The sequence below is a fragment of the Schistocerca piceifrons genome, chromosome X (assembly GCF_021461385.2).
Source record: "Schistocerca piceifrons isolate TAMUIC-IGC-003096 chromosome X, iqSchPice1.1, whole genome shotgun sequence".
Lineage (NCBI taxonomy): Eukaryota > Metazoa > Arthropoda > Insecta > Orthoptera > Acrididae > Schistocerca > Schistocerca piceifrons.
The window spans coordinates 11619478-11646553 of record NC_060149.1 but is presented as its reverse complement, the minus strand read 5'-3'; positions in this window follow the sequence as shown (position 1 = coordinate 11646553).

Sequence of the window (27076 nt, the reverse complement as noted above, 5' to 3'; positions counted from 1 at the left end):
TGTATGTGCTTTTCAATATAAACCTACCCTGCAGCCAGCATTTATTACAACTCATTTTCCCTGGTAACCTCTTTCCATGTTTTGAGCAACCTATGGGTACTCCATAGAGAGGAGATATTTCTGGATGTTTTGGCTGGCCAATCAATCTACAATAGTCTTACATAAACACTGGTCAAACACACCAATCGAGCTCTTCAGTGGTTGTGGCACCAAAACAGAGAATAATACAGAGAAGGTAACATTAGTGAATTCTGTTACCTTCCATTATTTCAATCATTGTACAAACACCAAATTGACAGATAAATAAAGGGATACACTATCAAAAGTCATCTAAAATCATTCAACAGAAAAAGGCATGTGGACTTAATGGGACACCTGTACAATTCTATGTCAGATATGCACAAGAAATTATTTCACTTTCAGCAGCTGTTTATCATAGGCCATTGGAGTAATGAACTGTTCCAAATTATTACGAAAATGTGCAGATCATTCATATTATACAGCAGGGTCATCAGACATATGTACATGACTATAGGCCTGTATCACTGACCTCAGTCTATTGTAAAAATATGGAGCAAGTTTCGGCATGATGTGAAATTTTAAATATTAAAATGCATTACATGACCGATCAGGGAAAACAACTTGCTTGTAAATGCCAATAAGACAATGTACATACAGTTACAAACAACTAAAACTACCAAGACTGACAATGTCTCCCTTGAGATAGTTAATTCAGTTCTCGGCAAAGTAGGGAATCACAAATTCTTTCATATCATTGTTAATAAACTAGTCATACACATATTTATAATTACATAATATTTTGGTGATAATGTCATATGTTGCTAATAATCTACATCTATGTTAAATATTCTTTTACAGTATAACAACTTTTACCTACTAAAAAGGTTTTAAGCTTTTGCCTGAAAGTGAGGGGCTCATTTATTTCTTTAATTTCTTGTGGTAATTGTTGTACAGTTTTATCCCATTGTAAAATACACTTTTTTGCGTCTTTGCCTTGTTCTATCTAGATGGAGGTGGTGACAAGCTCTTGTTTCGTGGTCATGTATTAGGCTGTTTGTGTTGTACATGTTGAGAGTTTTCTTAATGAACAATATGTTCTGAAAGATATACTCACAAGAAACAGTTAGAATTCCTAGCTTTCTAAATAATTCTAGACAGTGGGCCCTGTTGTTGCTATTTGTTATTATCCTTATGGCTCTTTTTTGTACTTTGAACACAGTTTGTATGTTACTGGCACTTGTTCCCCAAAACATGATCCCATAGCTGAGGACTGAGTGTAGATATCTGTAATATGTCATTTTAAGACAGGTATTATTGCATACCGGTGCAAGGATTCTAAGAGCATAGCATGCTGTGGATAATTTCTTTGCCAAAATGTTGACATGTTTTGTCCATTTCAGTTGGCTGTCTACATTCATCCCTAAGAATTTGGTACTTGTTACACATTCTAATTCATTATTGTTAACTTTTATTCTAGTGGCATTGTGTTTTTTGTTCAATTGGAAGTTAATATAGTTAGTTTTCTTTACATTTAGGGTTACTTTATTTTTGAATGACCAGTTACGGACATCATTGAGAGCCTCGTTTGCTCTTTCTGACAGTTGTGTTGGATTTTCACCTGTTATTACTATGTTGCTGTCATCAGCAAAAAGTATTTTTTCGCCATGTCTGATACTTTGTGGGAAGTCGTTAATGTATATAAGAAACAATATTGGGCCTAATACACTTCGCTGTGGGACGCCTATATTCACATTTTCTGGGTCAGACAGGTGTTTTATAAGGGAATTGTTTGAAACTTGTGATATCTCAACTCGTTGAACTCTGTTTTCCAAGTATGATTTGAACCACTTCTTTGTCACACCTCTCATTCCTATTTGCCCTAATTTATGAAGTAAGATTTTGTGGTCAACTGTATCAAAGGCCTTGGACAAGTCTAAAAAGATACCACTTACATTTTCACCTTTGTCCAGTGCTTCTATAATTACTTTAGTGAACTGTGCTATAGCATATTGTGTGCCTTTTCCGGGCCTAAAACCAAATTGGTCATTGGAAAGAAGATTATATTTACTCAGGTAATTTAGCAGTCTCTTTTTGACTAGTATTTCTATTATTTTAGAAATGATAGACAGTATAGAGATCGGCCTGTAGTTCTCTACATTTTCCACATCTCCGTTTTTAAGGATAGGTATAACTTTTGCTTGTTTTAGGTACTCCGGAAAGTATCCAGATTCGAAAGATTCATTAATTATGTCTGTTAATGGTCCCTTTATGGAGTCTATACAATCTTTAATTACGCAGACTGGGATTTCATCAAGTCCTACTGAAGTTTTATTTTTTAGTTGGTGTACTACTAGTGCCACTTCCCTTTCTGTAGTTGGCAAGAGCACCATTGAGTTTGTTGGCTGGTTCTGAGTAGGTAGATCATACGTATCTGGAAATTTCTGCTGTAATTTTTTTGTAATACTACTGAAATATGAGTTTACAAAATCAGCTAATTTTTTAGGGTTACCTACTGGTACATCTTTTTTTTAATATGTGAATTGAGGTCCTTATAGCAGAGTTAGATGTTTCCTGTTTGACGATGTTCCAGGCTGCTTTGCTCTTGTTTTCAGCTTCAAGTAATATTTTGTTGTTTGAAAGTTTTTTTGCAGCTAGCAACGCCTTTCTGTAAATTTTACTGTACTTTTTGTAGGATTGCAGAACTTCTGGGTTAGATTGATTATTTTTTATGGAGTTGAGATATCTAAGAGTTTCTGAGGATTTTTTGATACCTGTAGTCACCCACTGATTTCTCTTTGTAGTTTTAATTTGATAACGAGTTTTGGGAAACATCTCTTCAAATCTGAGTTTAAAAATTGACATGAACTTGATAAATTTCTGATTTGCGTTGGTTTCTGCATAGACTTCCCTCCAATCTTCATATTCTAGCTGGGATTTAAACTGATGCAGGGCTGATTTGGAAAACATTCTTTTGTATGTACAAAGTTTAGGAGGAGTTTCTACATGAATGTTAGTTTTTAAGATCTGGCAGAGGTGGTCTGCTAGGCCCAGGTTTTGGACAACAATATGACATTTTTTACTATCAATATCTGTAGCTACATGATCTATAGATGAGGAGGAGTCTTTCATTATTCTAGTTGGACAATTAACAAGGGAGGATATTCCATAACAGCTTAGAATATTCACATATATGTTGCTAGCCTTATCAGGTTTCATCATATTAATGTTTAAGTCACCACAGATAATTACATTTGCTTTTGGTCCAGAAACCTTGTCTAAGCTATGATTCAGTTTTGAGAAGAATACATCAATGTCTCCACTGGGAGAGCGGTACACACAAAATATGACTAATCTTTTTGCTATGCCAGGTCCTATTATTTCAGAACTGTTTCCCCAAGAAAGTAGTTAAATCTAATTATAAGAAACCATGAAAAAAACCTTGGCTTACTGAAGGAGTCAAAATATCTTGTAACCACAAAAGCGAACTGTATCTAACAACAAGAAAGGGTAATGACCCAGAAACAGCCAAATATTATAAAAACTACTGTGTTACATTAAGAAAGGTTATTAAAAAGTCTAGAAGCATGTGAATCATGTCTGAGATTAATACCTCTGATAACAAAATCAAAACAATTTGGCATATTATTACAAGGGAGACATGGCAACCGAGAGTACAGGATAACAGCATTACTATCAAAGAGAATGGATACTTGACAAACAGCAAGCTGTAAGTCGAAAACATTTTGAATAATCATTTTTTAAATGTTGTAGAGAAAATAGGATCTAAATGTTCATTAGAAGAAGCAACACAGTTAATGGAAGAGGCCTTACCCACACAATTTGATACAATTGAAATTCCCACCCCTGCTTCTGAAATTAGGAAGATAATAAACTCTCTCAAGAATAAAAGCTCACATGGTATTGGTGGCACTTCCAGCAGAATAATAAAAGCTTGTTCCCAAGAAATAAGTGGGACTCTTAGCCACATATGTAATAGCTCTCTGAAGCAGGTTTTTTTTATTGCAGATAAACTGAAGTTGCCACTGTTAAACCATTGTATAAAAAAGAGGATATGTCTGATGTTAACAACTACAGCCCAATCTCTCTTCTGACTGCCTTATCCAAAATTCTTGAAAAAGTAATGTATTGTAGAGTAGCTTCACACCTTTGGTTTCCAGAAGGGTTTTTCAATGGAAAATGCTATACATACTTTCAATAATGAAATATTAAATGCTCTGAGGCAAGAAATAATGAACATTTTGTTGGAATCCCGATCAATCCACAGAGCTATGAAAAATAGAAATGTCAACACACAGTGTGTCAATTATAATCTGAGGTGAGCTGAAGAGTCCTAGATCCACTTGGGAGAAACTGCTGTAGTTGATGCCTTATTTAACTGGTGCCAATCCTAGTGATCTATTGTTTGATTCAAACCACGGTTACTGAAATTCATTCAAGTAACTGCGGAGCAAAGTCCTGCAGATGAACTGTGTGTGTGTTGTTGCAGCCATTTTGTATCACATTTCGATATGAGCATCTTTTAAATGCACTTTCATGAGCTGTTGTAGTTCTGAGTGATATTTTTACCAGCGCACATGATCAGCATGGAAACTAAATTGTCAGTGCAGCACAAGATGCTGCCCTGAGAAAGCCATTTCCACCCAGAAATTAATGTGGTCTTTCTCCTCTCCCCACAAACCTCTCAAAGGTGAACTCTTGGATATGGTCTGAACAGGGCTTATTGACACTTGCCACTCTAGTCAGGTTTTTTAGGTGTTAGATAGGTTTGATGGACATTGTCACATCTTACCACTGCAAGTGTTTGTCAATTTGAACTGTTCAACAGGTTTAAATTAATTTCATAGTCATTACTACAAATAAGTACCAAATCTGAATGTGAGAGTCTTTACAATGTTCTTCCACAAAACCTTGTCACTCCTGTGTGACATTTGTACCATAGCAGATGATTATCATGAAGCGTATGTTATCGGCTATGCTGCTACTGCTTCCTCCCGCAACTGTGGCCACCGAGCAAGACCTTGCAAAGTCCTGGGCTCGCGACCCACAGATTGAAAAGCACTGAGCTAGAGTACCAACAAACATACACGCGTGCGTGTGCACACATGTGCACGCGCGCCACACACACACACACACACACACACACACACACACACACACACACACACACACAAGCTTGCAGGCACAGCCACACATACCTATGCACTTACATTGTGCCAACTGGACACACAACCACAGTAACTGCTATCTTTGAATGCTTGCTGCTGACTGATTGCCACTTTGTGTGATGTCTCTTTAAAAATATGTGTAGGACAGATATTACAAAATATAAAGCTATTACCTTTTAGATATTTATGTGAAAGACAAAAAAAGTATACAATATATATTCACTTTAGGTAAAGACATTATTTTGGTTAACAATTACCGTATTTCCTCGAATCTAAGCCACACTTTTTTCCTGGTTTTTGTGAGTGAGTGCAACGTAAGCAGAAGTTCTGAAAAATGTTGGTAGGTGCCGCCACAACTAACTTCTGCCGTCGAATATGTGTAGCGCTACACAGGCATGCTGTGCAGGCATAAAGATAAATACTGGCGCCAAAACCTCTGCGTCAGTAAATAAATAAAAAACGAAAAAGGTAGAATAATCTAAACATTATGGTATATATTCTTTTGTGTTTGCTGCTATCTCATTTAAATGCTGTCTGCCTAATAAACTACAAAACTAGTGTGAGAGAGCAGCAACATACATACCATGTCATGTTTATATTAGTTTTACTCTTATGCTGAATAGTGACAGTCAGAAATTAAGAATGACAACTGACTAGATTTTTAAATCTAAGATGACTCTAATTTCTGTGCAGAATACAATGCACTAAAGAGGCATCTGCGAAGATTTTCAAACGGAGAAAAATTTTTGCTTAACTCTCATTCAGAACATCTTCTTTCATACGCAGTCAATTATTTGGTTCCTATTGATCATTGTCAAAGAAAGCAGCAGTGTAAGTAACAGCCAATAGCAGTCCCTTGCCATTGATTCGCTAATGAGACAATTCCTCTCTTCTTTTTATTGTAAGCAGCAGTAGAGTGCACAAAAGCAAGCCATGCCGCGAGCGGCAACAGATCGTATACACTCATTATCTGAATGCAACAACCAGTGCATGACAAGGTATGATCATGCATTTTCAGCTTAGAGTGACATAAACACCTATAACAAAGAGAACGGCACTTATCAGATCAAAGCAAAATAAGCAATCAATTTAAACCAGACGAAGCACGTGAAAAAGAAAGGGAACCCATATAAATACAGACAGAGCTCCTGACGCATAGCGATGGCTACCTGGTAAAGTTTAACTGCTAAGCTTGCGACTTGAACCAAACTACTGTAGCTGTATCTTCATCCATTCAACCTAAACTGTGTCTCATGTTACAATGGACGAACTTTGTTTTGATTTGGAGGTGCAGTCTAAAACTTTCCTCTCCCCTTGAAATTCGAGTCTCAAATTTCAGGTGCAGCTTAGATTTGGGAAAATTTTTTTTCCTTGATTTTGAGTCTCGTTTTTCAGGTGCGGCTTAGATTCGAGTGCGGCTTAGATTCGAGTAAATATGGTAGCTCAATGTCTTTAAACTAGTACCAGCAATTACATGTTGTCAGAAAAGATAACATGTTCTTTAGAAATATAGAAATACGAGCTCTCAGATGAGGTATGTCAGGCTATCTCAATTCTACGTTCCTACTTGATGTCTCACTTGAGTTCATCCCATTTTTTCCCTACTGACATTCCTAGTGGCACATAAGACAGGCAGTTTGCACTGTGGGTGGTGGCACAGTTAACACAATATTTTAGGCCATTGCAAAGAGGGGAGACATGAAGAGGAAATACACCACCAGCACCAAAATGCACCAGAGAAATCTACTACCAGCATTGCCAGCACAACCTACAATGTTTAGCTTCACCATGCAGTTATAATACAACTACTGCTAGGTTGTGGCAGGAATGGAAAAAAATGCAAGTTAATGTGACGTGTTCTGGACTGAGCCAATATGTGACAAATAAGCCCAGCTGCCACCTTTTCTTGTGTCATTTACAACTTAGTTTCATCTTTTTGCATGTATTGCTGATGCACTGTATTCAACAACAATACTGATTGCCAATCTTTTAAATGGAAACACCGAGTCTCAAAGAATATGCTTGATCAGAATCAAGGAAACATTGCTTATTTCCAGCTAGTGAGATGTTATTGGTTGGTTACTTGTTACACCACACAACAGCCAGTGCAGCTACCACACCACACTGATACACATAAAATGAGCTTACTTGCTTGATGTGGAAGAGGGAGAGTGGCCCTTCAACAACGGGAGTGCAGGTAGGGGTGAAAGCATTCTGCGAAGTGCTGAAAATATACTTTTTGTGCAGATCATTTGCTATGGCAGGGATGTCACACAGAAATATAACAAGGTTTCCATGATAGCACATTTGAAAGACTTTCATGTTCAAATCTGGCACGATATAGTTGCAAAAACTACATACACTGTTGATCGCAAAAAATAGCATCAGTGATAGAAGGCATGAAGCAAAACTATAGAGCCTGAGCTTTCTTTTGAATTTATATTTTACACATTGTACAGAAATTCACTGAGCCAACTTCTAATAAGCTTCGCAATGATGTGGAATGTGTCAGGTTAATAAAAGGTGTATATACAAAATATTACATTACACGAAATATTACATGACTTTTTTTTGTTTGGGGGTGGGAAATTACCCACTTCCTACATCCAAAAATTAATCTAATTGGTAGGAGGAGTTGTCATTCAGAAATTCTTTTAATTTCCTTTTAAATGCCATATGGCTATCTGTCAGACTTTTGATGCTATTAGGCAAGTGACCAATTTTGCGGCAGCATAATTTACCGCCTTCTGAGCCTTACTTAGATTTAACCTTGAGTAGTGAAGATCATCCTTTCTCCTAGTGTTGTAGCCATGTACACTGATATTACTTTTGAATTGGGGAGCGACGTGTAGACAACCTCCAAGATGGTGCTCCCTGGGCAACGCTGCAGTAAAATGCAACGGCAAAAAGTCTACACAATGCCGGCGACCGGACGCTCAAATGCCTCCCGGCCCACAAGAAGGCAAACGATTCAGAAGCGGAATGACTCCACGAAGATGGTGAGAGTGCGCCACTTCAGTATAGAAGGCTACACAAGGACAAAAGGAGAAATCCTTGAAAAAATTGTAACAAGAGAAAGAGTAAGTGTTGTACTCTTGCAGGAGACACACCTGACGGATGAAAACATCAAACGATTATGCATACCAGGATTCACCAATGTGGGATACTCAGGACATGACAAACATGGTATGGCGACCCTGGTGAAAAATGAGTTTCTAGGAAACCTCGAGAACAATGTGGAATCGGTTCCACATGCAATGGGCATTAAACTGGGAGAGATGACAATCTACAATGTCTACAAACCACCTTCGCAGCAATGGCCTATAGGAATCTTACCACAGGCTAATCATCCAGCAATCTATGCCGGCGACTTTAATTCCCAGCACACCAGATGGGGATATCAGAGAACCACTCCGGAAGGCGTTGGACTAAGTGACTGGGCTGACAACCGAGACCTACACCTCCTGTTTGATCCCAAGGACAGAGCGTCCTTTAATTCAAAAGTATGGGGCACAAAGACGACACCTGACCTGACCTTTGTCACACGCGGCGCAACGGGCGTACCAATGCAAGTTACAAGAAGAGTCCTCGAAGCTTTCCCACTGAGCCAACACCTCCCGATTATTGTGGAGATCGGCCTTTCCATCCCAATCATAAAGAGCCCCCCGATTCCACGGTGGAATCTGAGAAAAGCAGACTGGGGGAAATATAAATCTTTGATTGACAAGACAATAAATCGAATACCACCAAGTCCAGAGAACTACCAAAGGTTTGTAAACCTGATATATAAAGGGGCCCTAAAGGCTATCCCCTGAGGGGCCCGGAGGGAATACATTCCTTGCTGGTCAGAGGAGTGTGAGTCATTGTTAGAGCAGTATGAGAGGAGTGGGGAGGACTAGACTGCAGAACGACTGATCAACACTATGAATGAGGAACGTAGGAACAGGTGGAAGATGGCAATGGAGAATCTGGACTTTACCCATTCTAGCAGGAAGAGCTGGGGTCTACTATGGAAACTGGGTGGTGCCACAACACCACGAAGATCGGCTGCGGGTGTGGGCCCATCCGAAATAGCGACTGCCATGAAACAGACCTCCAAAATACGCCTGAAGACTGAGGAGAAGGAAAGGATCTCCAGGAACCTAACCAAGGAATTAGCCTATAATCCAACTAATCTAGATATTGTCAAAGCAGTAGACGTCGAGGAGATCACCCATGCCCTAACACTAATGAAAACAGGGAAAGCAGCCGGACCCGACGAAATCCTCCCAGAATTTCTGAGGGAACTGGGACCCATTGGGAGGAAATGGATGGCCAAGCTCTTCACGGAATGCATTAAATCAGGTGCACTCCCAAAGTTATGGAAAGAAGCTAAGGTAATAGCGGTACTGAAACCAGTTAAGGATGGAGATAATCCAAAGAACTACAGCCTGATCTCACTGCTTTGTACCTCTTACAAACTATTTGAGAGAATATTACTGGCCAGACTAGCACCATACATTGGGGCAAACCTCCCGGACTATCAAGCAGGGTTCCATGTGGGAAGGAACTGCTGTGAACAAGTTTTGTCCCTTACAACATATATAGAGAAATATCTGATATGCCAAGCACCAGGTCACGTAAATTTGCGTATGCGGATGATCTGGCCATTGCATACCAAAGCAAAAATTTCGAAGATCTTGAAAAAACATTGAATGCGGACCTTGAAGCACTGAACACCTACTACCTTAAGTGGCATTTGCATCCCAACCCCAATAAAACGACCAGTACCATAATGCACCTTAATAACAGAGCTTCAAGCAGGAAACTGCAGCTTTCCCTGAATGACCGGCATATCAGACATGAAGATAAGCCCAAATATCTGGGAGTAAAATTAGACCATACACTAATGTTTAGCTCCCATCTGGAAGACACCAAACAGAAATTAAAATCTCGAAATGCCATTATGTCTTAACTGGCTGGAACATCATGTGGGTGCGGAGCTAATACACTAAGGACATCAGCATTAGCCCTCGTGTACAGCGTGGCTGAATATTGTTTGTCAGTCTGGGCGAAAAGTGTGCATGTAAATTCAGACACCCAATTGAAAGAGACGATGAGAATTATCTCAGGCACACTTAGGGCTACCCCATGTGACTGGCTCCCAGTCCTTGCCAACATAGAACCCCCTGATATAAGGCGCTCCATGGCGACCTCAAGAATATATAGGAAGATCGTACACAATCCAGAACTCCCTATACACCAAGACTTATCACCCATCAACAGGCTAAAATCTAGGTCCCCCTTTTGGAAGATTGGCAGGGAATTACAGGACTTCGACCCAAAGCTAGCCTGGGGGGAATCATGGTGCAAAGGGACACACAAGAACCAAAAGCTTATCGATGACCCCAGCAAGAAGATAAATGGTTTTGATCTCCCTCGGAAGCTCTGGGTTGCCTTAAATCGCCTTAGAACAAGCGTGGGAAGATGCAAACATCTAATGAATAAGTGGGGACTTGCGGAGAGTCCCGTGTGTGAATGTGGTGAAATCCAGACAATGGATCACCTACTGGTGTGTGAAGTGGTAGGATATAGTGGTGAACTGAAGGACATACATTACTTGCCTGACCTAGCCATAGATTGGCTCAAAACTGTAAGTAGCATTGTGTAGTGTTGTAATTTCCTGGTGGATTGTAATGACACTGTAATATTTGCCTTGTATATGCCGAACGAATAAATAAACTTTTGAATTTGTTCGGATTGTTAATAACAAATTTCATAAGTAAATATATATATTGTTAGGCTACAGTGAAGATCCCTAGCTCTTTAAATAAGTGTCTGCAGGATGATCTTGCATGAACTCCTGCAATTATTCTGATTACACATTTTTGTGCGATAAACACTCTTTTACTCAATGACGAGTTACTCCAGAATATGATGACATACGAAAGCAGGGAATGAAAATAGGCATGGTAGGCTAATTTACTGAGATGTATATCACCAAAATTAGAAATGACCCTAATAGCATAAGTAGCTGAACTCAAACATTTCAGCAGATCCTCAGTGTGATTTTTCCAGTTCAACCCCTCATCAATGAATACACCTAGAAATTTTGAATATTCCACCTTAGCTACTGATTTCTGATCAAAGTCTATGTTTATTAATGGTGTCATTCCATTTACTGTGTGGAACTGTATATACTGTGTTTTGTCAAAGTTTAATGAGAGCACATTTGCAAAGATCCACTTAATGATTTTCTGAAAAACATCCTTTTACAATTTCATCAGTTAATTCTTGTCTTTTGGGTGTGATAGCTATACTTGTATCATCAGCAAAAAGTACCAGCTTTGCATCTTTGTGAATATAGAATGGCAAGTCATTAATATATATTGAGAACAGCAGAGGACCCAAGACAGAACCTTGCGGCACCCCATTCTTGATTGTTTTCCAGTTTGAGAAATCACCAATTTTTTTTCATATTATGTGAACTGCTTATTTCAACTTTCTGCACTCTTCCAGTTAGGTATGATTTAAACCATTTGAGCGCTGTCCCATTCATACCACAGTACTTGAACTTTTCTAGAAGTATTCAATGACTAACACAATCAAAAGACTTAGAGAGATCACAAAATATCCCAACGGGTGACTTCCGGTTACTCAGAGCATTTAATATTTCATTAATGAAAGTATATACGGCAGTTTCCGTTGAAAAACTCCTTCTGGAAACCAAACTGACATTTTGTTAAAACTTTATTTTTAGCTACTCTACAATACATTACTTTCTTGAAGAATTTTGGATAAGGCAGTCAGAAGAGAGATTGGGCAGTAGTTGTTGACATCAGATGTATCCCCTTTTTTATGCAGTGGTTTAACAATGGGATACTACATTCTATCTGGGAAAATACCCTGCTCAGAGAGCTATTACATAAATGGCTAAGAATCCCACTTATCTCTTGGGAACAAGCTTTTATTATCCTGCTGGAAATGCCATCAATTCCATGTGAGCTTTTATTCTTGAGAGAGTTTATTATCTTCCTAATTTCTAAAGCAGAGGTGAAAATTTCAATTGTATCAAATTGTGTGGGTAAGGCCTCTTCCATTAACTGCGTTGCTTCTTCTAATGAACATTTAGATCCTATTTTCTCTACAACGTTTAAAAAATGACCATTCAAAACGTTTTTGACTTCCGGCTTGTTGTTTGTCAAGTTTCCATTCGCTTTGATGGTAATGCTGTCATCCTGTACTCTCGGTTGCCATGTCTCCCTTGTAATAATATGCCAAATTGTTTTGATTTTGTTATCAGAGGTATTAATCTCAGACATGATTCACATGCTTCTAGACTTTTTAATAACCTTTCTTAATGTAGCACAGTAGTTTTTATAATATTTGGCTGTTTCTGGGTCATTACCCTTTCTTGTTGTTAGATACAGTTCCCTTTTGTGGTTACAAGTTATTTTTACTATTTTAGTAAGCCAAGGTTTTTCGCATGGTTTCTTATAATTAGATTTAACTACTTTCTTGGGGAAACAGTTTTCAAATTATCTTACAAGTGTATCATGAAATAAGTTATATTTTAAATTAGCATTGGGTTCCTTGTACACCTCATCGCAGACTAGCTGCTGAAGATTTTCCCTGAAATTTCTAATTGTTGAGTCTTTAATTGAACGCACAACTTTGCAGGGTAGTTTTGAATGGAGCTATGTCATATACTGTAACTAGCTGAACACCATGATCAGAAGGGCCATTCTCAACACGACATGAATTTACGTTTTTAAACTTATCTCGGTCTACAAAAGTGTTATCTATCCATGTGCTGCTGTCTTTTACTACCCCATCAGGAAAATTAATGACAGATGTCAAATTGAAAGAACCGAGCAAGTCTTCCAGGTCATTCTTCCTATTACACTCTTTCAGTGAATCAACATTGAAGTCCCCACAAATAATAATTTGCTTACCACTATCTGACAGATAGCACAACAAGGCATCCAAGTTTTCCAGGAATAAACGAAAGTTTCCTGAAGAGGACCTATATACTGTTACCATTATAAAAGAGCCCTCCTTCAGTTTAAGTTGACAGGCAGGCGCTTCTATATGTTGCTCTAGACAACACTTTTTCGTATCCAAGCTTTTTACACAGTGACAACTTTTGACATATATGACAACTCCTCCTCTCTCTTTATTCTCTCTACTCATATGTGCAGCTAGTTTATAACCACTGATATTTACCTTTTCCATATCAGACACAATGTGATGCTCAGACAGGCATAGCATATCTATTACATTATCAGATTCAATGTCATCTCAACAAACCAGGAGCTCATCTACTTTATTCTTCAAACCCGGAATATTTTGGTGAAAAATGATAACATCATTTTTTACTTTACGTTTGTGAGAATCTACTTTTTTTCTTTATTCGATCAATATTTTGGTTAAATATGGTAACATTATTATTTACTTTCCTGTTGTGAGAATCTTGTTGGTTTGAACCTCTTTAGCACCTGCCTGCCTGAACTTCTCATTGGACACTGATGTTAGTCTAAAAAAGAGGTACGTCCATGAGTACTAGTGTCCCCCCTTATGGATTTTGCTAACAACCCTGCCAGTTTACCCTTCCCTTTCCTATTGAGTTGTAGGCCATTCCTTGTGAAATCCCCCGTATCAATAGCCTCGACAGGAACCAATCCAATGTCTGACAGAGTGGCCACCGCACGCAATTGATCCGACTCCATATTTACCCCCCTGACAGAGTGGTGCAACGGGGGCTGATCATGCCACATTAAAGCAGGCACCAGCCCAATGGTGGTATGGGTTGTTGCAAAGGCTATTTTCACCAGGTCACACTCAATACTGTAGCCCTGATCCCTATCAGTACTGTTTCCCACTCCTCTCACTATCTTCACATGTTCCTGCTTTGAGAAACCCTTGCACAAGGAACCTGTATCCTCTAACATGCACTTGGCTTGAAAAAGTTTGTGACCTGGTACCTGTCACCTAATGTTCCATGCAAAATCTGGCCCACACCTCTTCCATGGCTGCTACCTAGCAACAGAACTGTCCTCTTACTTTCTACTTTTTTGAAAGAGTTGGTTTCGTAGTGAGATTCTACTGCATCTTAACTACATCTATTTTATTGGCGCCTCTTGCTTACTTACTGTGGTAGCAAGACAAATCTATTGATTGTGACAACTGGGAAGCTGTCAGACACTGTTTCTGAAAGCTGTTGGGCACCAGAATTTCAAGATTTAAAACTGATACGTGGTTAATGTTTAGTAATTGTACCAGTTAACATTCCACATGAAATATGAATATTCTGTAGTATTATTTATTTTTATTCTGTGCATTGCATAAATTTTTAAATACTATGTCTGCATGCTTCCTTCATGGTTTTCAAATTATATAGTACACAATCAATGTTCATTGTCTGACCTCCTGTTGGTTACATTTTTTGATACTTATTTATGCACGGTATTAGTTGCCAATGTTGTTTTTCTCACCACTACTGGTCCCCATGTGCATTCAGATTGGCATTAAGTTTCATATATGTATGACTTGTTTTTGATACCTTATTTCCCCACTGCTGTGTGGTTAGTTCTTGTATTTATTTCTAAGTATTGATGTAACAGCTGACTATTTTTTGTACATAGTGGTGACAAAAGTTATGGGATACAGATATGCACATACACAGATGGCATTAGTAACACATACACAAGGTATAAAATGGCTGTGAATTGGCAGAGCTGTCATTTATAGTCAGATGATGCACTTGAAAAGGGTTCTGAAATGATTATGGCCACACGACAAGAATTAATGGGCTTTCATCTACATCTACATCTACATGATTACTCTGCAATTCACATTTAAGTGCTTGGCAGAGGATTCATCGAACCACAATCTTACTATCTCTCTACCATTCCACTCCCGAACAGCGTGCGGGAAAAACGAACACCTAAACCTTTCTGTTCGAGCTCTCGTTCCTCTTATTTTATTCCTACCTATGTAGGTTGGGCTCAACAAAATATTTTCACATTAGGAAGAGAAAGTTGGTGACTGAAATTTCGTAAATAGATCTCGCTGCGATGAAAAATGTCTTTGCTTTAATCACTTCCATCCCAACTCGCGTATCATATCTGCCACATATCTGAACATGGAATGGTAGCTGGGGTAGATGCACTGGACATCCCATTTTGGGAATCATTAGAATACCAAATTTTGGGCATTATTTCTCACCACAGCCTTCACTTAATGAAGGAGACCAGCACTGTTTGTGTAGAGTTGTCAGTGCTACCAGACAAGCAATACTATGTGAGATAACCACAGAAATCGTTGTGGGACATATGATGAAGGTATCCACTAGTACAGTGTGGCAAAATCTGGCATTAATGGGCTATGGTAGCAGACAACTGACACAAGTGCCTTTGCTAACAGTATGACACCACCTGAAACTTCTCTCCTCGTCCATATTGCTTGGACTGTAGATGACTGGAAAACTGTGGCCTGGTCAGATGAGTCCTGCTTTCAGTTGGCAAGAGATGGTAGTAGGGTTCAAGTGTAGCACAGAGCCAAAGAAGCCACATACCCAAGTTGTTGATAGAGCACTGTGCAAGCTGGTGGTGGCTCCATAATAATGTGGGCTGTGTTCAATGGAATGGACTGAGACCTCTGGTCCAAGTGAACCAATCATTGACTGGAAATGGTTCTGTTTGGCTACTTGGAGACCATTTTCAGCCATTCATGGACTTCATGTTCCCAAACAGTGATAGAATTTTTATGGATAATCAAGAGGTCAGTTTGTGCACAAAATCCTGCACCAGCAACACTTTCACAATTATGGACAGCTAAAGAGGCAGCATGTTTCAATATTTCTGCAAGAAACTTCCAACGACTTGTTGGGTCCACGCCACATGGAGCTGCTGCACTAAGCTGGGCAAACGGAGGTGTAACACAGTAATAGGAGGTATTCTATGAATTTTTCACCTCAGAGTATAACTGTTCTGTGGTATTTCATGCCATAATTCCTTCTAACATGGCTATGACTTGATGATGTTGCACGGAATTGTGTCAACAAATTAAATTGTAACCAAGACTTTCCACAGACAATTGAGTGTCAATTCTGAATGATTGCCTACCTCATAGATGGAAGCATATATGTACCAAGTACCAAGTGAAGTACAAATTTTTTCATAGGAACACAGTTTTCTGTTCAGTCAATCTACAAAGATGATACTGCAAGAAACAGTGCAAGCAAGTAAGCAAGCAAATGTATAAAGGGCTATACTTCAGAAGAAAAATAAGTGATCATGGAAGAAAGTTTGATAGAATTGTGCACCAGTATATTGTAGCTCTAGAAAAAATATGCAAGAAATTACCTGTAGTCAACCACAGTTCGGGCAGCAAGTTCTTTGAGAGATGGTGGTTCGTACTTCTGAGGTCTATCTGGTATCACAAAATAGCGTGAAGTGAATGGATTATTTGACAAATCCAAAGCAAATTCATGTAATGGAAACAAATTGTATGGAAAAATTCGCATCATATTGTTGGAGGCCGTTAGAACACTGAAAAATAAGAACAAGAAGATATTATCAGTTAACAAAGTGACTAATTTCATATCATCAACAACAGTTTCTCTCCTGTTCTTATCTAATTAGGTATGATAAGAAATACATATAACAGTAACTTGGTGCCATATTTATGTCACCATCTCATCTGGTGCAACAGACTATGACAGTGAAATTGTAGACTGAAGAAAGGTCTAGTGATGTGGTAAGTACTAGGTTTTATTCTGCTCTGTGGGTAGAGAGTACATTTGCACATATGGTATCACCTCCTAAGTCTGCAAGAAGAGCTATGATCAATCAATCAATCAATCAATCAAATTTTATTGTCGTTCAGCTCATAAAGCAATAGACAACGTCAAGATAACTTACATTTTTAACATTAATTACTAAATACAATTTAGTTTGGATTACATAAGGCCATCCACTAGATACAGTGTTGAAAGACAGTATTTTCAGTTTCAAAAAATTCATCTACTGTGTAGAAAGGATTATTTACTAGTATTCTGTACAACTTAGCTTTGAAGATATTGACAGGTAACTCTTTTAAATCTATACTTAACTTATTGTACAACTTAAGTCCAAGAACTAAATATGAATTCTGTGACATGGATAGTCTTTGATATGGTACATCTAAACATGATTTGTTCCTGGTGTTATGGCTATGTACATCCCTTCTTAATGATATATTTGAAATATTGTTCCTAACATGCAATAGAACATTACAGATGTACAAGTTTATTATGGTCAGGCATTACAATTTAACAAACAAGGGTTTACAGTGTTCTAACTTATCTGAGTCGGTTATTATTCTTACTAATTTTTTTTGTAAAAGTAGAATGCTCTTTACGTGACTGCTATTGCCCCACAATAAGATTCCATATGATATGATACTCTGAAAGAAAGCAAAATATGCTGATTTTATATAACTATTAGGGACATGTCTTTTTAAGTTTCTAATTAAATAGATAACTCTTGAGAGTCTGGCAGATATAGGTTTGACGTGTGGTTCCCATGTCAACTTGTTGTCTACTATAACACCTAAAAATTTTATACTTTCTAACTCATGATTCTCTCTTAAGCTAGAGGAAAGTGCCTGGGTCTTACTTTCATTTAGTAGAAAACCGTTCGCTCTAAACCATAATGAAATCTTAGCAAGGGTATCTTTAACTTTATTTTTTAGTGTGTTTAAATCTGAGGTGTTTAAATCTGAGCTGCACACAGTGCAGAGCAGCAGCAGCTGTGTAAGGTAGAGAGAAATGCCTGTCAGCACTGTGATTTCCTTATGGAAATGGCCAAACTGACAATTTTGGACTCCTTTCCAAACAGAAGGGGCCTTTGCTAAGGTGGCTATTGCCAACACTCATATGTATTTCATATTAGAATTGTTAGAATGACACAGTACAGAATTTCATCACTTTGATCAGTCACCAAATTAATAAAATCTCAATTATGTTAAGCATCTCCCTGAAACTGCATGAAATAGCACATCTGAACACTGTAACACATTGCATTAGTCATATGCTGCAGAGAGGTGTCTCTCTGGGTTGTGGAAAGTAATACAGGGCGTATCAAAAAGAATCATCCAATTTGGCATGTCTGTATTTCTGAAACTAATAAACATATACAATGAATTTTGTTTTATGATGAACAGGAAACTCAAAAAGTTTTTTTTCATATCTTCTTATAGGTGTTCAATATGCCCCCTTGAGATGCACAGCATATGTCAATGTGGTATTCAAATTGTTCCCACACTGCAGCAAGCAGGTCTTGAGTTACAGCTTCCACAGGTGCTGTTATGCAATGTCTCAGTTCATTCAGTACTGTTGGTAATGGAGGCAGATAAACAGAGTCTTTTATAATAATCACATACAGTCAGGTCCGGTGACCCTGAAGGCCAGTAATGTAGGGTTGGATCATTCGGTCCAGTGCGATCTATCCATAGTTCAGTACTCTTTTGATTTAGAAATTCCCGCACTTCCAGATGCCAGTGTGGTAGTGCCCTAACCTGCTGGTAAATGAAGTCATTTGAATTAGTATCCAACTCTGGGAAAAGAAAATTGTGAAGCATATCGAGAGACATGCTTTCTGTAACAGTGTTCTCGGCAAATAAAAATGGACCATAAACCTTTTCCTTTGCACGAAACACATTAAATTTTGGAGAGTCCGTCTCATGTTGTACAACTTTGCGTGGTTGTTCTGTACCCCGTGTTCTCACATTATGACAGTTCAAATTTCCATTTAAAAGGAGTTTTGGCTTGTCACTGAACACTAAGCCTGGAAGAAAACTGTCATCCTCCATCTCACCAAGAATGAAATTACAGAACTCCACAAGTTGTTGTTTGTCACCTTCATGAAGAGCCTGCAGTAGCTGAATTTTGTATGATTTGATGGGTAAACATCGATGCAACACACACCAGATGGACATCAGGGGCATGTTGAGTTGTCGAGATGCACGAAGAATGGATTTCTACGGACTCCTTTGTAAACTATGGCACACGCTTTCAACGTCTGTGTCTGACAGTCAGGGATGGCCTGGTGATTTGCCTTTACACAAACAACCTCTTTCTCCACACCATACCTAGTACGAAAGTCACACTGAAGAGTTATTACTGACCTGCACTGTGAAAAACATAGAGCAAAATATGCTTTGTGTTGACCTGAGATCATTTTTACTAGAACTGAAGTGGGCACACACTGCTGCTACCTAGTGGGAGCCATGCAAAACTCCAGAGTTTCCTCTTTCCAACACACGTATAGCAAATAGTGTAACAGTTCTGATTTTTATGAATTGGATGATTCTTTTTTATACACCCTGTACAATGATAGCAATATAATGAAATGACTTGACATAATGACATATTATTGCAACCAAGTGCTAACAATAATTAAAACTGATTTAAAATAAAAATTTTAAAAGATTCTGTTCAGATATTTTTCAGTTGCTTAGAATGTGTTGATCAAAAGGTACTTCCTTAATTCATGCTTAATCGTCACCAAATTATCCATACAACATCTAATACACTCTAGTTGGTTGTTATACACGTGTGTGCATGAGTCTTTTACGTATTAATGTTAATGTATTGAAGCTTTATAGATACTGGTATCAGATTTGTACTTTGCTCCACTTTCCTGAAACAACAATGGGCATTAATTAATTAATATGAGCTCACTGGAGATATATTAGTGATGCCTTTAAAGGAGCACACTTGCCACTTTGGGGTGATGTATATGCTGCAGAACTGATACCAGGCAGTCACATGGCCCTCTCCCACTGACATAAGTCATGTCAGTCAAGTGAAGTGTACATGGAAGTCCATTGTATGGAATCAGTAAAGATGGGTCGACATGATGACATACAGAGCGGAAAAAAGGAGCTATGATGTTTGTTCAGAGGCATCCATGATTACACCATGAATGTATGTGCTCAATTTATTGGTGTATTGACACAGACTGTCCGAGACATCTATAAGATAGGGTACACTCACAACCATGACATAAGAACAGTGGTCATAAAATGATTCTAAATGAAAGGGACCAGAGATGAATGTCACACTCTTCCAATGACAGCCAGTTTCACTAACTAACAGAAACTGATGCTGTCAATGAATGCAGTCCATCTCAACCAGAGTCCAAGTTAATATTATAAAGGTAACTGCATGCAATGGGTACCGGGAGTTGGGTACCTTACAAAACATCACTGAACACAGTGTATGTCTTCAGTAGGTCAATCATCACAGTAACTGGACGGTAGTTAACTGGCAGGATTACAGTGCAGTTCACTTAGTCACATTTTTGCCTCTTTTCAAATGATGTGAGGCACTGAGTGCACTGATGGCCCAATGAGGCATTCAACCCACAGTGTGTATAGCTTGGTAAGTGATGTTTTGATGATGTTTTTCATTTCATGACTTGGATCTACTTACACATGAAATACACAATGCATTTCAACATTGTCATTGACCATTTGTTGCTTTGTCTTGCACATCTTCATTATGAGTATGCTGAAGATACTACCCTCTTTTCCAAGATGACAAAGTTCATGTTCACAGACCTGCATGCCTATACTCCCAGTTTAATGAACATTCAGCATTCAACCACGCCTCAGTTTATCCATGGAATCCCCCAATCTTAATTCCATACAAATATCTGGGCCTGTTTGGAACAGTGGATGAAATGCAGCAATAAGATGCATATGGCATAGCTGAAGAAACATCTGGCCTCTCTTCCTCACTCAAATGAGGTCATTATCAAAGCTAATGTGGTGTTAGACAGTATTAGCATGATATATCTTGGGATTAAAAAAAAAAAAAAAAAAAAAAAAAAAAAAAATTATTTTTTATTTTTTTTATTTTTATTTTAATTTTTTTTTGCCTAGTGTGCTTATCTAAGTTGTAATAGTTGTCAGGATGCCAGATTTTTTTTAAGATTTCTGCGACTACATGGAAAGATGCAGAATAAAGCACTTTCTTCATTTTTAAATTACTTATAGTACATACCAGGTGTACTGAAAATGTAGGTGAACTAAGGCATCTCATTAAATACATGACAAGGGTTTTGTAATTAACGCTGTTATATATTTGTAGTTCCATAAAATTAACACTATTTATTTATTGTATTTCATGATCTTCGTGGTGACTAAGATTTCAAGATGAACTTCATAGTGCAATTTATTTAAAATTTATATTCCAGCCAAATGTTGAGTCTCATGCCCTACGTCAGTGGCACAACAGTTTAAAGCTATTTTTAATACATAAAGAGCTTAAAACACAAATTTAAATTGTTGTACCACAGAAAATAGTCATGAGGTTCGATAGTGGTCCAGTGTGATAAATTTTAAATAGTTCGTACTATGTAGCCAATGCAGGGATTTTAGTTAATATTAAATAGCTGAAATTTGAACAAGCAGCAACATACAGTGTGAATTTTATATGTCATTGTTTAAGTAGACTATTTTTATAGCTCGAAGGTCTCTATGAGAAGTGCGGTATGATTGGTGTTGTGATTTTCAATCTGAAGACTGGTTTGATGAAGCTCTCTACATTCCCTGTGTAATCCTCTTCATCTCTGAATAACTACTGCAACTTAAATCCTTCTGAATCTGCTTACTGTGTTCGTCTCTTGATCTCCCTCTATGATTTTTACCCCCCACCCGATTCCCTCCTATACTACATTGGTGATCCCTTGATATCTCAGAATGAGTTCTATTAAACAATTCCTTTTTCTATTCAGGTTGTACCATAAATGTCTCTTCTCCAAAATTCTGTTTCAGTATCTCCTCATTATTTACGTAATCTATCCATTTAATCTTCACTATTCTTCTGTAGTACTACATTTCAAAAGCTTCTCTTCTATTCTTGTCTAAACTCCTGAACTGCTGATCATCCATTTTCTGTTTCCATACACGACTACACTCGATACAAATGCTTCCAGAAAAGATTTCCTAACTCTTAAATCTATATATGGCGTAGACAAATATCTCTTCTTATTCTCAAACACATTTCTTGCTAAATCGCCAAGCAGCCGTGAAATTTGAGAAGCTATTTTACTGTATTTTCACAGCCAGTTTTGGCAGTTCAATATGCCATTCAGGCCCGACATGCACGTCATGTATGTACACTCGAACGAATTGATATTTGCATACTGAAGCCATCAGTTTCTGGATGTTGGAATTCATATTTCAAGTGCTTCCTTTGAAGACTTGATTTCAAAGGCTTCAAAGGGAGCATCTGAAATAAGAATTCATGGCATCCAGAAACTGTTGGCACCAGTATGTCAATATCGATACATTTGAGTGTCTATACGAGTACATGATGTGCACATGGGGCCTGAAGACGGCATACAAAATTTCCGAAACTGGTTGTGAAAATAAAGGAACTTCTCAAGTTGCTGTTTGCCAATTTTCCTTGTTAAAGACTAAAATATCTGTTGTGCCAGCAATAACTAGTTGTCATGCAAGGCAAAGCTGTTGCTGACAACTCTACAAAAAATCCACAATTTTTTATTTGTCTCACCGTATTTATCTGCTTTCTTCTGAGATGTCTACGCCCCCCCCCTCCCCTTACCCCCACACCCACCCAATAAACTCTCACGCCCCCCAGGGTGGTAACACTGGTCTTTTGGTAACACTGGTCTAGCTTACCTCTAAGTTACCACACCTAAAGCAACAAATTTGCATCGTCACCCTTGCATCTCGTACAGCACGTTTCAACTGCATCTCCTGCTTGGAGGTACCATGACAGCCACATGTGAGGTTCCCACCGGTCGGTCGGCTGCTCAGACGTCAGACAGAAATGAGCCTAATTCCACCGGCTGCGTACAAGCGGCAGCACTCTGCAGCACAGCATAGCACAGTGCGAATGCTGCCTGCCTGAAATTAGGCGTAGACTGTTTGAGCCGGTGCCAAGTTGGGGGTAGCTATTTCCTGAAGAACTGCCGCCTCTGCAGCTGAACACCTACTCTCTTCACAGGTGCCACTGTGGGGCGTCCCACTCACATACACCATCCCTGTCTGTATGTTTCTTGAATTTCCAATTTTATAGCGGAATTCTTCAACTTCGTAATACTGTATTATGTTAGTATGCTTCAAGATCAGGGTTAATTTTTACTTTCAGTGTACATTTTATATCCTATCTACTTCAGCCCTCATCAGTTAATTTGCTGTCCAAATAGCAAAGCTCATCTACTACTTTAACTTTACAAACCTAATCAGCATCATTTGATTTAATGTGACTACATTCCATTATCTTTGTTTTGGTTTTATTGGTGTTCATCATTATATCCTTTCCTCAAAACACTGTCCACTCCATTCAACTTCTTATTTATTTATTTATTTCTTACTCCATCTTAACTGTAATAAACTCACAAGGATATAGTGTGTGTCACTAAACAATCTATACATAGGTAATATACAAGGTTCGCAGAAGAGCTTCTGTAAAGTTTGGAAGGTATGAGACGAGATACTGGCAGAAGTAAAGCAGTGAGTACTGGGCGTGAGTCGTGCTTCGGTAGCTCAGATGGTAGAGCATTTGCCCGCAAAAGGCAAAGGTCCCGAGTTCGAGTCTCGGTCGGGCACACAGTTTTAATCTGCCAGAAAGTTTAATATAAAAGCAGTCAATCATACAAAAGTAATACTTCATGTTTGCATTACACATATTTGGTAAGAATGACAGATTACAGCAAACATTAGCCACAGAAAGTGAAAAACAAATACAACCAATGAAAATAACTATTAATATTACATGAGTATGGCAACTACATCATTAATCAAACTTACACTATGGTATATCACCCTTAAAATTTCTGGTCCAAAAATTTATTACGTTTTCTGATTGTGACTAAAAAACTCCTCCAAACAATAAAATTCACTCTCCAGTAGAAATTACTTCAGATACTTCCTAAAAGAGGAATGGTCATCAAAGTTGCTTTTAATATAAGGAGAGAGATCTTTAAAAAGTTTTGCACAAGAGAACTGCACACCCTTCTGCACCATAGTCAGATTTGTACAATCATTGAGCAAATCATACTTTCTCCTAATATCATATCTATGATATTCACTACTTCTTTTACAAAACACAGTGTTTTTGCTGATGAAACACAGAAGAGAAAATATGTACTGGGAAATAACAGTAAGAATTTTTAGTTTCCAGGAAAGGCTTCTACAACTGCTTCTACAATCTATGCCACTCATTAGTCTTACAACATGGTTTTGGGCCAAGAGTATTTTCTTTGCTAGTGTTTAGTTTCCCCTAAATATAATATGTTATAAGAGACTGGAAATATGTGTAGTATGCTACATACATTGTGTATATATTTCCGCTCCTGGAGAGAACACGTAGAGCAAAATTTGATGTACTTGTGGCGTAGAGCGCCATAAAAATCGATATTTGTTCTGTGCGTAAGTGTGCCATCTTTGAGGAGAGGGCTTTGGAGAGCATGTTGGACGCTAGCGGCAGTTAGCATCCGGACTTGTATCTGTGTAGACGCTAAGTGTGAATAAATCTGTATATGAGAGAATTCTAGTTGTTTACCGACAACTATACCATATTCCCTCACTGGTGACCCCGTTTTTGTGTAATACACATCCGAGTTACCGCCTGAAGGTTATTTACGCGCCTACCGCGTCGGGTTTCTCCACGATCACGAGGGCCTTTGTTCAGCTCCAGACAATGGCCTTTCAGCATTCACCGCGGTCCGGATTCCAGCAACATCTCTCCAGCACTCCTGCCATCGTAGTGGACATGCGGCAAGACTCTTCAGAATCCTTCAGCCCAAACATGCAGTGGAATTCATCGAGTGCCGCCAGTTTCTTCCAACCGCCAACGGTCGTGGACTCTGGCTTTGTTAGCCAGGACCTTCCCACGTCTTCTCCACAGAGTGTTGGTCGGAACATTTCTACTCCTGTGTCGAACACACAATTCAATACAGTTCATGGCGTCGAGCGAGGTTTTGCTACATTGGAAAATCCAGCAGTAAATTCAAACTCGAATCAGTTCCACCACGTGTGTATCCTTCCGCGCCGGCTAGTCAACAGGTGTTCAATGATCGCCAAACAGCAAATATCACACCGAGTGTGCATCCTAGTGGACGTGTGTGGGATCCTTGTGTTGCTTCTAATCAGGTCAACAATTCTGTGCTGGATAGTAATTACTCTGACATCTACAACCAGCCCCACCACTCACGGTCGAGTGAATACTGTGCGCATAACGGACATTCACCGGTGTACTTAAGCACTTGTGGCTTCTCTCCGAGCTACCACGTCAATGAGAATGCACATTTTGACTACGATCCTCACACCGTTCGAGCGTCCGCCGCTTCTCAGCCGCCCCCCGGCGTCAAGTGAATTTTGCGATTCCCGCATTACGGGACGCCAATAGTCCGGACTCGCAATCTTCTGTATGCTCTACTTCCGTCCGAAGTAATAGGCGCACCTCCGCAGTGACTGCAGTGCCGAATCTGCCAAAATTACCAGACTTCAAACCTGCTCACCCGGAGTTCTGGTTTAACCTGATTGAGCAAACATTCAATGTCTGTGCTTTGGACGACGACACACGCTTCGCCTGCCTCGTGAACCATCTTCACGACCGCGTCGATTTAATTTATGATCTGGTCAAAGCACCCCCCCTAGCAGGGAAGTATTCTGTGGCGAAACAAACGATACTGGAGCGTGTCTCTAAAACCAGGAGAGAAAATGTGCGACAGCTCATCTACGAAGAGCGTCTCGGCGACAGGTCACCGTCCCAGCTGTGGCGGTGCATCCGTCTTCTCGTCGATGAGCAAGTTATGCCTGATGACACGCTCGCAGAAATCTGGACTGAAAAGCTGCCTTTGCCTGTCCAGACTGCAATCTCTGCGTATGAAGATAGGCCAGTAAATGAACGTTTACAAGCCGCCGACAGGGCATACTCCGCCAGGCAACATGAGCTCCGTGCACTGCATTCTAGACGTGACTGCACAAAGATGCTTTCTGACGTCACGCCCCTGTCTGGTGCTGCTGATAACAAGTTTTTTAAACTAACCGCCCTGCCTGCTCCTTCAACTCCTCGCAACGACAGTGCATCGGCCTCTGTTGAAGACTATGGGGCACATACTCCGTCACCTAGCAACTACCCACAAGGGCACAGGCCCGCCCAACCTTACTGTTTCTTCCACGCGAGATTCGGGGAGCAAGCTCGCAAATGCCAGTCACCATGTTCTTACCCAAACTCCAACCACAGGTAGGCTACGGTGCCGCCTCCTGCGATGTAAACAACGGGCACCATCCCACGTTGCACTCCGTTTTGGACAATAATAGTAAGTGTGTTCGAGTCTATGTTCGCGATTTACGATCTGGCGTATGTTTTCTGGTAGACACTGGCGCAGACGTCTCTTTGCTGCCGGTTCGCCTAGCAACCAATAAAGTGCAACCACACAAAACAGTGCTTCGTGTAGTGAACTTGTCTACCCTACAGTGTTCGGGTTCCACTTTGTATACAGTGAAACTTTCGCCCAAGTGCAAGCTGGAGTGGACGTTTCTAGTGTCAACAATTGAAGAACCTATTCTCGGAATTGATTTCCTCAAGCACTATCAGTTGTCACTAGATTTTGTGCAAAATACTGTGGTTTACCCCTCCCTTAACAAACATATTCCTTTCGCTTCGCCGAGTGACAGTTCGGCTAACACCAAACATGTGTGCTGTGCTAAGAAGTGTGTAAACCTATCCTTGGAGATGCAATCTTGGACAAACAAGTGGCTAGTGGAGTGCGCCAAGTCTTCTAAGTTGCGGATGGAACGTATGGAAATGCTGCTGCATCTCCGCGACATACGCCACGAGTTGGCCTCCACACAACAACGCCTCA